The sequence below is a fragment of the Aulonocara sp. 'chitande type north' Nkhata Bay genome, linkage group LG23 (assembly GCF_057382095.1).
Source record: "Aulonocara sp. 'chitande type north' Nkhata Bay isolate Kocher_YH1m ecotype deep benthic linkage group LG23, A_spYH_male_GT1.1, whole genome shotgun sequence".
Lineage (NCBI taxonomy): Eukaryota > Metazoa > Chordata > Actinopteri > Cichliformes > Cichlidae > Aulonocara > Aulonocara sp. 'chitande type north' Nkhata Bay.
The window spans coordinates 38476714-38492949 of record NC_141365.1 but is presented as its reverse complement, the minus strand read 5'-3'; positions in this window follow the sequence as shown (position 1 = coordinate 38492949).

Below are 16236 nucleotides of genomic sequence, written 5' to 3'. Positions count from 1 at the left end.
TATTGATGGAAACATGCAGTAGTTTAGTATTGGTTAAAATACCTATAAAGAAGGTAGATTTCCAGTCATGATTTAACTCTTGTTTTAATAAAAAGCAACTGCGAAAGAGGTGGAAAATCAACACCATAGCTCAACAGTGTTTCAATATCAGAATCTTGTTTCAATGTCAACAGTATTAGAAAATATAACGTCGAATCAATGTCAGGTTTCAACATTGATTCAATATCAAAACCCGACATTGTTTCAATATAAAAAAAGGGTGCAAGAGTGACGTTAGGTCAACGTCACACCTCAATGTGACGTTGATTCAATGACATCGCCTGATATTGACTAAACATTGTTTCAATGCCGCACAGCAATGCCGCACAGCAAGAAGGTCCTGAGTTCAATTCCACCATCAGGCCGGGGTCTTTCTGTGTGGAGTTTGCATGTTCTCCCCGTGTCTGCGTGGGTTCCCTCCGGGTACTCCGGCTTCCTCCCACCGTCCAAAGACATGCAGTTTGTGGGGATAGGTTAATTGGATAATCCAAATTGCCACTAGGTGTGAATGTGCAAGTGAATGTGAGTATGAATGGTTGTTTGTCCTTGTGTGTTAGCCCTGCGACAGACTGGCGACCTGTACAGGGTGTACCCCGCCTCTCGCCCTATGACAGCTGGGATTGCTGGGATTGCTGGGACAGCTGGGATTGCTGGGATTGCTGGGACAGCTGGGATTGATGATAAGATGGCGCCGGTGAGGTCGGCTGCCATCACGACTGCTCCGACCACTTTTTCTTTGTCTTTGTTTTTTAAGTTAGTTTTCAGCGTTTCTAAATCGGCAAAATCATCACCATTGGGTACATTAGGTATGACAGTGACACTCTTGTTTCTATTGGTTTACAATGTACTCACAATTCGAAGTTTTTAACTCCGGATCCGAGCTGGCCGAGTGAGATCTTGAGGGAGAACAAAGGGAAGCGGCGGCGGCCTAGAGGGAAGCGAGCCGGCGTCAGGAACAGGCTGAGAGCTCGTGCACACCGCACACCTCTGCCTAGCATCCTGCTCGCCAACGTCCAGTCACTGGAGAACAAGCTTGACGACCTCAGGGCCAGGATAAAGTTCCAGAGAGACATTCGGGACTGCAATCTCCTCTGCTTCACCGAGACATGGCTGAACCCAGCGGTGCCGGACCACGCCATCCAGCTGGCCGAGTTCTTCTCAGTTCACCGCATGGACAGGACACGGGACTCGGGGAAGTCAAGGGGAGGCGGCGTGTGTTTAATGGTGAACAACAACTGGTGCAACAGTGCGAACGTTGTTCCTCTCACACGCTCCTGCACACCAAATCTGGAACTACTGTCCATCATGTGTCGTCCTTTTTATCTACCTCGGGAATTTACATCGGTCATTATAAGTGCCGTTTATATTCCACCACAAGCGGACACGGTCTCCGCCTTATGCGAGCTGCATGAGGCATTCACACAGCACCAGACACAACACCGGGACGCTGCGCTTATTGTGACGGGGGACTTTAATAGCGCCAACCTCAAACGCGCAGTGCCGAACTTTTATCAACACATCACCTGCCCCACCAGGGGTGAAAGGACACTGGACCACTGCTACACTACGGTCAAGGACGGCTACAAGGCACAATCCCGCCCCCCGTTTGGCAAATCTGATCACGCCGCCATCTTCCTCATGCCAAAATACAAACAAAGGCTGAAACAGGAAGTTCCGGTTCAGAGGAAGGTCGCGCGCTGGACGGATCAATCGGTGGCCGCGTTACAGGACGCACTCGATGACGCAGACTGGGGCATGTTCAGAAACAGCTCCGACGATGACGTCAACGTGTTTACGGAAGCGGTTGTGGGATTCATCGGGAAACTAGCGGATGATACCGTGGAGACAAAGACTATCACTACGTTTCCCAACCAGAAGCCGTGGGTGGATAAAACCATCCGCGACGCTCTGAGATCCCGCACCGCTGCCTACAACACGGGACTCACGACGGGGGACATGGACCCGTACAAAGCCGCGTCATATAACGTGCGGAGGGCGGTGAAAGAGGCGAAGCAGCGCTACGGGAGGAAACTAGAGTCACAACTCCAACAGAGTGACTCTAGGAGCCTGTGGCAGGGACTAAGGACAATAACGGACTATAAAGCACCAACAACCGGTATGACGAACGCGGCCATGACTCTGGCAGACGAGCTGAACACTTTCTATGCTCGCTTCGAGGCTGCAGCTAAGGTCTCCAACAATGCTAGTGTTAGCGGCGCTAACGGCTGCAGACACGAAGATACTGCCAGCACCGGAAACGTGCTCGTCATCTCCGAGAATGAAGTAAGGAGAGCCTTCAAGAGAGTGAACACCAGGAAAGCAGCAGGACCAGACGGCATCCCAGGTCGTATCCTCAGAGACTGCGCATACCAGCTAGCTCCTGTGTTCACTGAGACTTTAATTTATATATTTTATCTTATTCTTCCCAGTTAAATTTACCCTTCATTCTAATTTGTGTTGTACAGTTATTTCATTTTTAACCTTAATTTATATTTTATTCCTTCCTAGTTACATTTACCCTTTTAAATTTTTCATATTTATTTCCTATCTTATTCATAGCCTTTCCTTTTTTGTTTTCTTTAGGTCACGAGCAGTTGTCCAAGCATTTCACTACATATCGTACTGTGTATGACTGTGTACGTGACAAATAAAATTTGAATTTGAATTTGAATTTGATTTGGATAGGCTCCAGCACCCCCCGTGACCCTGAAAAGGATAAGCGGTAGCGAATGGATGGATGGATGGATGTTTCAATGTTTCCTTGCTATGTGGGATCGGCTCTTCAAATCACGGACAAACAGTATCCCAGAGTTGTTTATGTTTTCAAACCCATTTTGCACAGAGAAGCATTTTTTGAAAAATGCATTGATAGCAATGTTGAATATTATTACACATGAAAAAAAAACCAACCACAGTAAAATAATCACACCATGACGCCTCTGCCTTTCTACATGAGGGACAGTAACTGCGTGTGTAAGCGTGTAAAACCTGAAGATAGTAAGATTAACAGTAACAGTATTTTGTCTCTAGCTCCCATTCTGCAATTCATCTCATGTAAGCGTGGCGCACAGCGTGACGTGAAAAAAGGCACATACCTTTGATATTGCGTGACGAAATCTGTATTCCTCGTCCACACGTAAACGGAAAAAAATGAGTTGTAAAAAATCTCCGTTTTCGGTGATAGGAACCGCTGTTTACGTGTGGACGAAACAGCTGCGTTTTCAAAAATATGTTTGAAGGTAGCCTAAAAGAGTTAGTAGTTTATTTTATTACTATCTGTCGTTTATTGCAGATTACTTGTATTTGCTTAATTGTTAACTAAATGTTTGAGGTGTGAAAGAAACCGCAATGGAGCAAAATATCGGTGTGTGTGGTTGGAGGATGTGTTCGTGCATGTGCGTGCGCGCGTGCACGGGGGGCGCAAACATTTTTCTTGTAAAACAAAGGGGGGCCTAGCAAAAGAAGTTTGGGAACCACTGCACTAGCCAATACATAATGTTCTAAAAATGCAACTTATTTGATTTTTTATTTGTTAACCTAATCCTTCATGCCTATAAGTCATGTTTTCTTAATTAATTAATTTATTTGTGCGTCACTCATTTGTTTTTTGTTTTTTTAAATTGGGCACATAGCAGCCATGATTGACAGGTAAGCCAAAAACCTGGGTGGTAGGACTCACCTCCATTAATTCAAGTCAGTGAACTTGACTTGGATTATCTTTCTCCTGCTGATGTCTTCTGAAACTTTTTAAATTTAAATATGTAACAGTAATATGGTTTGCTGTGTGGTAAAGTGCATTCAAGCAGTTTGCACCATAACGGTGAACATAATCAAATGCGTAATCCTGTCCAGTGTGACTGGTACACCAGGGGCCAAACTTTAAAGTTAGCTTTAAAGTTAGGATTTTGCAATTGCTGCAGTCATCTATTTATACTGTCTACACGGCTGCCTCTGATGAAACTTCATGCTTAACTTTGCAACACATGTACAGTATAACTTCATCTGTCACTACTAGTTCACTATCCTTCCCTTTCATTCTCCCACAGAAGAAAACAGTAGATGAGTTAAGTCATGTTTAAGATTGCTGCTATTGATTTTTGGATCCTTGCAACATTCTCTTACAATGATATTGTGCCTTTCTGGATAATCTTCACGAGCAAAGAGTTTTATCTATTTATTTTTAATATGGGTTGAAGGACGGGAAACAAATGCAGTTCTTTAAATACTGAAACTGTTATTCTCGTTATGCTATTCATAAGCCAGGCATAATTGGGTTATATCAAAAGGTGTCACCAGCTTTTTACAGAAATTGTACTCTGATATCACAATGTGTAGCTATATTGATCCATTCCAAACCTCTAGCCAAGTTTGTAATGTAGCAATGCCTTTCTTGGCAGTCTATCGAATCTAAAACAGTTTATTGAATTATTGCTTTAAGGACTTTTGTGAGATTCGGAATAGTATTTAAAACATTTGTAACAATTTTCTTTTTTGAGAAATTTTGCCTACTCACATTTATTACCTCTTATTGGTTTCAGGGGCATTTGCTTTATTATCTTCCCAAAGTGGAAGCTTTGCCTCAAAGAGTTCCAGAGCATCTAAATGTAAAAACCTTCTTGGCAAATTTACTAAGAGATTGTGGGTATTTGGAGTGCGATTGTCGGCATGCGTCTTTTCTCAAAGATTCTGACCTCACATCCCACCTGCTGGCACACGATCACAGAATTTGAGTGAGACACGTTTGCAGATTGAAGAAGTAGAACACTGCACTTTCTGTGATTATTGCAGGCAGATAGTGTTTTATCATCAAGGGAGTTTTTTCACATTAACTCACAAAGCACACAGCCAGGGCCCTGACTCCGCTGCAGTTAAAGAAAAAAGACTGATTGTGCTTGACGCTACTCTGTTCTGATGTTTCAAGAGAAATTGAACTGATTTTTGTCAACCCCCCACCAATAGCTCTCATATCCCTGCTGCTCTGCCTTGTGGGATAATCAATATTTCCTGTGTGTGCAGCCACGGACCTTATCGCAGACCTAATAAGTCTGGGTGAAAATGTAAGCGGCAGAATGGAACATTCAAACTCAAAGTCTCATGAGGAGACAAATCTTTCAGCAAAGGGACCCGGCTGCTAACTCAGATGAGACAACAGTGTGGAATGAAGGGGGGAGGCAACAGCATTGCAAGTTGTGCCTAAGACAAAAGGCTTCCCTTGGTTAAAAACACAGCTGCAGTCTTTGTTTTTGGCACTCATTTCACAAGTCTGATGGAAATTTGCAGCTGAGGCATTCATTCAAGTGTGTGGGGGGTGGCGGTGGGGAGCAACTGAATAGCAAGAGTAGCCGAGGAGAGCAAGCAAGCAGGGGGAGTGAATACAGAAAGTGCAAGGAGTGCACCATTATTCATGCAACACAACATGTTGACCCATTTGTTCTAGAGATTTTTTAAGAAACCCTGATTATGGTTTTCTGTAATTGATTCTCTTCCTTTGAGAAAGAGGTCCAGGCTACATGTTTGACTTGATTTAAAGGATTATCTAGCTTAAAATGGAATGAATCTATTGCCTCCAACGACAAGAAATCCTCTCATTTCCTATCATCTCCTCGTTTTGTGGTCTTTGTAATTAAACAATTAGCATTAGCAGGTCCCATCGACTCTGGCAAATTTGTTCACAAAAGAATCCTTTGAATTCATCCAGGGTGAGATCTCAAACAAAGTAAATTCACTGTTAATGGCTTATTTCTGACTTATTACCTAACAAAGTTCAGCAGTGTGGTCCTCCTGCCTTCCCTCTGATGCCAGCTAAACTCGGAATTCGTAATTGGTTCCCTAGACCTGTTGTACCTCAAAAGGCTTACCATCATTACTTCCAAGCAGAGAAAGGTGGAAGAAGAGTGAGCAAGATTCCCAACAATTATCTGTCCCTAGCGAATCGGGCCTGCAAGAAGAACTAAGGAGAAGGCATGGAGAGAAGAATCATATCAAAGAGACCCGGTGATTCTTTTTCTGTCATGCATATGTGCCATCATTTTGTAGCCAAGGAGGGAGAGCCTCCCAGAGACGAGGATTGCTGGGTTGGGAAGCGGCAAAAAAATTGCATCACTGTGTGCTGTCTTGGAACAAAGATTTTCTTTCATGCAGCAACAACACTGTGTTTATGTTTGCAAATAAAAAATATTTAATGTGTGGCACAGTGCTACAGGGCATGGTTGCTGTAAAGTATGTGTAAAGTATGTCTTAGTCACAGATGTTTAACATAAATAGTATATAGCCACTAAGCCAAATCTGTGAAATGACCTATCTGTTTACCTTTTTGGTTTGCACCTTAAATGTTTGCTAGCAAGTAGGAGTTTAAAAAATTGCTCGAGCATACTTAAAGCCTGACCATGCTTCATGTGTGCTCTGTGGTTCATTTCACCTGACAGGCCATTAGCAATTAATGTTGCATACCTGTGATGCATTTGGTCATTGAGAAGTTACTTTCATTTACATAAACTGTGCAATGTGAGATGGCAATTTATAAAAATGACAACTTGTTATGAGTAATATCATATGAGGATATTAATGCACCGTACCATAGTGCTTCAGCGAGTTCTGTTCCACATCAGTTGAATTCAGACAGGTAAGAACAAAAGTCTTGAGTTACCCTGGATTTCTTTAAATTTTGCTTGAAAGTAGTTTGACTTTTCTCTTATAAAGTAATCTTGAGCGATAGTTCTCTGGGCTTGGTGAGGTTTGTAAAAGATTTTCTTTGAACAGTGAAAATGGTCAGGTACATAAACTCGATTCAAAGGGAGTGAAGAAGCAGGAAAAGGAATGTTTTTTGGCTGGGTAAAACACGTAACACTAACCTATTCGATTATAAAAGGTGACCAAACTCAAGGGATGAAGCAGTGTTATCTAACCCAAAACTTTGCAAAAAACCCACAAAGATCGTAAAGATAAACACATGCTTATTTTCAGTTACTTGCCAGTATCAAATTATTCCAATTTCTTTAACTGAAAGTATGTCAATTATAACACAGCTTCATGGAAGCTCTGTTCATGCAAAAATGTTATTTTTCTGCTAAGTGGTTTTGAAAGAACTAGCTAACAACCCAGGAACCACCAAAGCTCAAGCCTGTCATGATCTGGAACCTGCTGGAAAACTGTTTCCAGTGAAATAAGTTTTACAATGCCATGGACCAAGATGATTATGTCTAAAAAAGAAGCCCTGCTCCAAAATCATCTCCTTTAGAATTCACGGTAATTCACAACTGCTCACATGAAAAAGCCACATGCCTTCTGGAAAAAAAGGTCAGACAAGAAAAAGATTGAGGTATTTGGCCATAATGACAAGAAGCATGTTCAAAGAAGTAAAGGTGAGTGTTTCAAGCTTAAGATCACAGTACCAGCTGTCAAGTATTGTGGTGGCAGAATGTTACAGTGGATGGAATAATAGAGAAGGAGGACTTTCTCCCAATTTTTCGACTTTACCTCAACTAAACAGCTAGATGGTTAAAATGTTGGCATGTATTTATACAGTTGTGCCTTCAAAAATTGTGACCTGAATTATTGTTTTTTCAAGTCAGAAAAGAAGTAATACATACAATCACTCCACGATGGTGTTACGGCCCCTGGCCTCATGTGGCCCTGCCTTCCTCTATGGAAATCAAAGCGTTCCAGGACTCACGGGTGATTGGCTGGCCAGGGACCTATGCCCGCCCAACTTCATGCAGATGTGCCAGACCACACACAGATCATTGGCTGCTGCAGGAGCCTTGAATACAATGGACCAATGACGCGGCTGCCTGCATTTACCTGGGAGTATAAAAGGCTGAGGAGTCTTCATCCGTGGGGGACTTGTTGATGTGTAGACTGTCCCTCCTGCCTTTACCTTTTCCTTTGTATTGCTGCCCTTTGTAACCTTTGTTTTTGAGTTGCCGCCTGTGAGATGTTTAGATGATTAGTGTTCCACTAGTGTTATTTGAATATATGACTTGTTTGCTGTGTTTGCCTAAATCCCCTCATTGCCTAGTGAGTTGTTTCACTAACAGTTTTCAGTTGTTGTAATAAACCTTCTGTTTTTCTTTTTATCTAACCCTCCTGTCTCTGGGCTCATTTATGTTATATCCCCTGTTGCCTAGCAGAGCTGGGTCGTAACAATGGAGAAAGAATAGTTCAAAGAAATGATTAGAAAATTTATGTCCATAATAAGAATATATATAAACTATAAACCATATTTTACCCTTTAAGTTATCACTGGAAGTGAACATTGTCAATATGGTCGTCTCAGGCACAAAAATGTGAGCACAGACGTTTCATTGAACTTCTATCCAGTCCTTCTGTTTACAAAGGTACAATTCAGTAAAACAGAAGGATGAAACCAAAAACAGGTTGTCTTAGACAATGAACCGAGAAACTGCACCAAGTCCCAGCAGTTGATAACTAAGAATATATACATTTAATAAGGCAGCTTTCCATGATTTACAACCTTACCAGCTGGGAAGGTGGAAATGAACACAACAAGTATTCTTTATAAAGTATAAATAATAACTCTAAAATTATATCTAAATAACACAATCACAAAAACTAAACTTCAAGGGCACTTTGAGAGTGCACACTCTGTCAAGGCCAAAGCCCTCAATCACAATTTTATCATTAAGAATGCTCTCCAGATGCCCACAGAAATTTAATGGGTTCTTCATTTGTCCATACTCCACCAAGTTTCATACAATTCAACTCAGACAGACAGAACTAAAATTATAACTCTACAAGACCACAACAAAATAAGCAGTTCTCATCTAAAAATAGAGTACTATGTGCATTTCAGGCTTTTATTGTGAGCAATCTAGACATCTAAAATCTAAAATGATACACACAGTAAGTGTGTGTATCATTAATACAATGCTGCCATAAGAGGGGTTCAGCATGCCACAGAAAGCTGGGGCAGTTGCACACTCTTCACTCTGACAATTAGAGGTTATTTGAAGATTTCGTGGGGGATCACTTCTACTGTGAACAATCCACTCGGGGATGTCACGGTGGGGTGTTGAAGCAGCTGTCACACTGTGATGGGAGACCATTACATTTGTGTTCTAGATCTCTTTAACTGTGGCAAAGTGTCTGTGTACACTCTTGCAAAAAAATTTGAGGAGTTTCTATTAAATCGGTTTTGAACCCTAAGAGGCTTTTTTTTTCCGCACAAATGTGTGGATGAGGACAGAGAGGGTGTCAGCACCTCTGGTGCTTTAGAGTCTTGATACTTTGTAGTGGAATTTCAGCTTTAGTGGGTTCAGCTTAACACAGGGTCCTCTGTATATACTTAGCCATTCATCCATATTTATCTCTTTCATCTGCAAATTCGAGCCTGATGTCCACTCCTCTTCACCCTGCAGTAGACTCTAATGTCAGCTGACTTCACCCTTCATCCATTCAGCTATCTATACTGACAGTTTTAGGACAGTAAGACACACTTTAAACTGCCACCACTTTAACATCAGTGCTTAATAAAGTGGAAAACATGCACTGTTGCCTGCTTATCCTAAAGTTAATTAGCAGAAAAATACCTGTCATGCGTACTATAATTACTGGCCACTCACTCTGGCAGAGGCTGCCTCTGGCACGCACTGTTGACTTTGAGATGACTGGAGGATGGAAAGGAAACAAGCTGAAGATACTTTACTGACACTAACTTTCAGTGCTCTCTTTTGTTCATTACATTTCTTTGTTTTGAAAAAAAAAAAACAATAGCAGAGAGAGAAAATTCATATCATCTGTATTAACAAGGAGATTGTTATCTCCTTTGTCTTGCATTGCAATAGGATTTCCTCCCTCACACACCATCCACAAGTAATTAGGCAAAGATGTGATTACATTTCAAATTTTTCTGCAGAAACTGCGCAACACTGATATATTAAATATAACAAAAATATAACAAAATACCAATGGACTGGCAGGGAGGTAAATGAAAAAGAAAGAGATTTAAAATGATAGATATTAATAATCAACATCAAGGAACAGACAGACTAAATACACAACATTAATGAGCTTGGAAAAAGAGCAAAGGTAACAAAAACAATTGGAGTAACTGAAAGGAAAACCAAGAATAAACAATGGAACCCAGTGGGGAGAAAACAAGAGGAAACTCACACACCTGAGGCCTGTACTACAAAGCAGGATTTGGGGGTTAGTGAGGTAACTTCAGGTTTAATCGTGAGCTTTCAGTGTTAGCAAGGTGGTTCACTTCCTTTTGGAGTACATCACCATGGCAACTTTGCTGCACCTGTCAGCCTTAAAATAGTGATATGATCCTAAAATAGTGCACTTAAGTCTTGAACATGGTGACCTTATATGCCAGTGTCATGCTTTGTTAAACCAAATAGAGAGATGCAGGGAGACAGAGTTCAGAAAAGAAAGCAGAATGGAAACATAGGGAATTAAGTTTAAGTTATTGAGTAACTCACCAAAGTCATCACTAATTAAAACTAACTGGGGTCTTAGAAAAAAAAAAGAATATTGTGGAAAAAAAAACAATTTAAAAACCCATCCCTAGTGATGATTATCTACACCTTTCACATGGAAGCATGCACCTGTATTGAAGTGTAATCAAAGTATAATTTGGAAGTTGATTAGAAGAATAAGATCACAGGCAAGAGAGATAATCAAAGCAAGTTCTACACCTTATACTTCCAATTTCAGTTGAATCTAACAATACCCTGCCCTAAAAAGCCTAAAAATAAATAAATCTTTTAGAATATAATATTTCATTTTCAGTTTATGTAACTTGCTATTCAAACATTATAAATACTAGTTCAGTTGGAGAGTTCTGACCTTGGTCATTGACACCCAAGAAGTTTAATGCTGCAAAGGCTGGCTGACTTTTGCACAGTGATGCATCGAAGCATACCAGTGTTGGGAAGGTTACTTTTAAAATGTATTCCACTACAGATTACAGAATACATGCCCCAAAATGTATTTTGTAACGTATTCCATTACGTTACTCAATGAGAGTAATGTATTCTGAATACTTTGGATTACTTAATATATTATCATGCTTTTTACAACTACATGAATGTACTATTGCTGTGTGATTTATTACTATTACTGAAGGTCCGCGGCTCCGAACCGTAGTAAAGGGACCTCTGGCTAATACTCGGTTCGAGTTGGGCTCGTAGCTGAAAACTAGCTTTACTTTGTTGTCTGGGTCAACTTTTCTAGCAAGAGACAGAGAGAGGAGTTGAAAGGCTGCTCCAACGGAACTTATTGTTTTCGGAGGAAAACACGAACACAGCGTACAGTCGAGTCTTAATAGCTTACTTACAACTGGGCTCCTCAGGCTCTCTTCTTGGCTGCAGTGGTTATTATTATATTTACATGCTTCCAGCTCCCATTTCTGCTCGATGACAGCTTGTACTTTTCCACTCTCCTTTTTCTTCCTCCTCACACTCACAGACACATAGCGTGTCGCAGTCCATTCTCCTTGCAGCATGGACTACATTGCCCACGAGGCTACATTCTTTAGAGCTATGCCTGTAGCATTCTGCCTATTAGCTTAGCACAACAACAACAACAACAACAACAAAAAGGCGCTCTCTCACCCAGGAAACATGCAGAGAGAGAGCGTCACCCTGTAACCATAGCAACCACAACGCCGCCCCGCCTGGAACAACGGCACATAACTGTCAAACAAAACCCAAACAGTCCCGACCCGCAACAATATGAAACAGGAAAGTACCACCGTGTAATCCATTTATTTCAACAAAGTAACTGTATTCTAAATACCACCGTTTTAAACGGTAACTGTAACGGAATACAGTTACTCATATTTTGTATTTTAAATACGTAACGGCGGCACATGTATTCCGTTACTCCCCAACACTGAAGCATAGTAATGGAAAGTTGACTGGAAAAGTGTCACAAGCAACAGGGATGACTGCAGCCTTAAGAGGGATGTCAAGAAAAATTAATTTAAGAACTTTGGGAAGCTTGACAAGCAGTGGACCAAGGCTGACCTTAACCCCAGAGAGAATATTTGGGATATTTTCAAGATGAGAAACACTCAACAAAAATTGAAGATTGAAGTTGAGGACCACTAAAATAAACACACATTAATGAAGCTGGTTATTTGTATATTGCAAACGGTGTTAGATTGGTCTTAAAACCTCTCCACTTTTCAAACTATAAGTCATAGTTGGGATGCTGGAGGGCGTTACAACAATTATAGGTCGAGAGTTAAGCCTGTGACAGACTGTTGAGGATGCACACTAAGATAATATATATGTAACAGAATATTACATACCATAATATAGAATATATTACACCTTTTTTAAATTATGAAAAATACCTTTTTTCACAATGTTGTAATATTTTGAGATGTACTAAGGTAGTACATGTAATAGTATTAATTGGTGTACTAAAGTTGTAATAATAAAGTAGACTAAGCACACTTTTTTCCAATAGTTCTTTATATTTATCCTACAGAGCTGTGAATTAAATGACTCACACTTAACTTACTTACGCAGTCCTTTTACAGTGCTTTTTTAGTCATACTGACCAGACCATGAAGAGTACACACACACTGTCACACAGAGCTTTTTAACACTTTTCTACTTCACAGCCTTTTTCCTGTTGAACACACTCACACACTGCTACTTTGGTTTCAGCAGCTGTGTTGCTTTCAGCCTGCATTACATGTCTAAGTTCTACTTATATTTTTAATACTACAGTTATTAATATTACAGATTGAGGTTTGTGCCTTTGTCAGCTGCTCTGTAGTCCTGTCCATGTTGGTGACTTGTCATTAGTTGGGTGTAACACTTTACTTTGTAAGGCGTTATTCTGTAACGCTTTACTGTAATCATTATATTACAACTTCCACATTACATTTTTTTTTAGCAATGCATTAATGTAATGGGTAACCGTACTAGGAGTCAGTAATTACTTTACAGTTACATTACTGCATTGTCTTTATTACTTTTAAGAGAACTAATGAGTAATATGCAGTAATATTACATGCCACTCCCTCCACCTCTTTCATTTAAAGGCACCTATAGCTAGAAAAACCTTACCTGACTTATTGTAAATAAGCTCACAAGCAGTCCCAAACCTCATACGTCTGTAAATGCCTGCTGCCCTACATACCTGTTTCTTCTCATTTCTGTGCCCCATCCTCGACCCCTTCTCTCTTACTCTGTTTGTCACGCTCTCTCATAGGTATCAAGGGGAATATGCAAAGGCCAATGCCAATACTCTGTCTCTGGCCCATTTTGCTTCATTTAGCTGTCATCTGAATTACAGTGTACAAAGGGCTGGCTGTGGATCAGGAGGTAGAACGGGTTGTTGGTTGGTGGTCTGCATCCTTGGGCAAGATGCTGAAACCACCAGAGTGTGAGTGCATGAATGTTAGATTAAAAGCTTGCAGGGATAGGCAAAGATATGTGTGTGTGTGTGGATGGGTGAATGAGGCTTCTTGTAAGATAAAGCTTGAGTATTTATATAAAGTAGAAATGTGTATATATGTACCAATCTATTTAATTATTAATAGACATTGTGCAATCACATTTGAAGCTCTGGTATTTGGTACTAAATCGAGTTTTTACTCACCTTTGTTTGAGGATTTGCTTCGTTTAATTGTTGAATTTAGGTTAAGTCAAGCCAGATAAGGAACAGGAGAAGTATAATAATGTCACGGACCCAGCTCTGGAGGACTCGGGGTCCGTGAGCAGTTTTGACTGTTGATGTTGATGTTGTTATTATTATTATTATTATTATTATTATTTTGGTGATGTATGTGTTTTTCTGCACTGTGCTGTGTTAGTCTGTGTCCCACTCATATGTATAGGCAGGGTATGGGTGTGTATGTCTGCGGGTGTGGCTGGAGGATGGTGCTCAGCCACCTGCAGGCCTGAGGGGTGTGGCCCTGCGGAAGGACTGGCCACACCTGAAGTTCATGCCACACCTGTTGGTGATCAGGGCTCGTCGGGGGAGCTACTTAGGAGAGAGTTGGAGCCCCCACCGGCGCGGGATCATTGAGTGATCTTACCAAGTCAGTGTGTGTTAGCTTAAGTCTGTGCTGTCCATATATGCCCGCGGAGGGTTAGTGTTGACGGCTGCGTCTCTGGTTTCCCTGCAGGAGGAGGAGTGGTCCGGAGAGGCAGCACGCACGGGGGTGCGGAAACACTACAGCGGGGAGCACGAGCACAGATATCGGAGGGAAGCACGCACACGGGGTTCGAGGGAGCAACGGGGAGTTATTGTATTTACAGCCTTTTCACTGTAAATAAAGAGCACTGTTTGCATCGCAGAGTCTGCGTTTTGGGTCCTCCTTTCCCCACATCCCCACGGTCTGCCAGCCAGACCGTGACAAATAAGCTACAAGTGAACTCAGAGACTAACCAAGATGGAAAAACTGTTAAGGCAGGACATGAAAAGAAGGGCATACGAGCAAAATAAGGCCTTATGATTACAAAAGTAAGTCATGAACTTACACAAAAGCTATAATGTTAGGGCGTTAACCTAAATAATTTATTTTGTATTACTAATAAAAACCAGAATATTCTACTTCTCCTTTATTTGAGAAATGTGCCCAAGGAAAACGACCATCCAACACTGTGCAAGACTGGAATTATGACTTTAGAAATATTAAAAGTAAGGATTATTATAGATTTTGTCCCCAAAATAATTATAATTTTATATATAAAATTATTATTATTATTATTTTAATTTAATTTAAGGGGCAAATACAGTATGTCATAATGAAATTTATGTTCAGCCCTGTAATTACAGGCGCTGACAAATCTGATCTAAGATGTTATTTATCTTATCACCTTTAATCATCAGATATATGATGTGTTTATCAGTTCAGCCCTCTAAACCGCGTGCATCCAATCCACACGACGTCTGTGTACACACACATGCACAAAGTGAATATGCTTAATCGCCACTGTTCTCGCAAACTCATTCTTCTGGTGTGCATGGGCCTAGTTAAATAGGGTGACACTGATCTGGAATGATTAAAACAGAAGATCGCACACCTCGTCCCCCCTCCCCTATCCTTCTCTTCCTCCCGCCCAGCCTTCTCATCCTGTCTATGCGCCAGCAGTCACATATTCTTTGAAGGAGAGATTTAATTGGAACTCTTCAGAAGGTGCTGTCGGATTAACCAAGCAGAAAAACAGAGTTTGGCTGGTCATGCTTCTATCTTGGGGCCCCAGATTGCTTCCGACAGACAGTGATCCCAATAATCCTGCTGCAACTTGATAAAGGGGTAGATAAATTGGATCAAAAGCATATATGCATTTTGACAGGGCTTTGAAGGCATGTGTGGCAAGATGATGACGAGATAAGTTTGTGGTAATTATATGTAGTTTTGGCATGAAATTGAAGAGAATGCGGTTTTTAGAAACTTTCATTGGACCCCAAGCCATGTGTTTGTGGTGCATGTTCATCACATGATAATACAAGAAATAAATCAGCAATCTAAAAGACTAACTCACTGCTTGATACAGTGACAATAGAGCTATTGTACTGCAGGAGGAGGAGTTGTATCTATCAATACAATCCTCCATTCTAGGAAGAGGAAATGAATCAGGTTTGGTAACAGCGTTAACTTTCCTGTAATCATTACAAAACCGAGGAGTGTTGCAGGTTTTGGTACTAGCACACACGGTGAACTCCATGCGCTGGCGCTCGGAAAGGCTAAACCGTGTTCTAAGAGGTAGTCAACTTCCTTCTGCATTATCGCTCTTTTCACTGGGTTCACTCGATAAGCATGCTGCTTAATCGGTTTATGTCCTTCCACGTCAATGTCGTGGCACAGGACCGCAGTTTGACGAGGATGGTCAGAAAAGATCACTATTTTATCCCATGAAGGCGAAGTAACAAAATCATCCAAAGAAAACTCCATAATTCCACACACCTACCACCCCCACACGCAAGAAAACCGCCAACAGACCAAACACACGCGAAAACCCACAGAAAAAGGCAGAGGACGAGCCCCCAATTCATGTTACGACCCGTCTAGGGCCAGGCCATAACATGAGCGAGGCACTCGCTTCCCCCCCAAGACCCAAGCAGTCACACGAAACCAATCCGTTAGATATGAGGTGATTTATTTACAATGTGAATAAAGAGAACCAAAACGGGAGTGTCAACACTTCAGGGTGAGCCAAGGCCAAAACAATAAACAAAACAAACCTACACAAATCCCGCACCCCT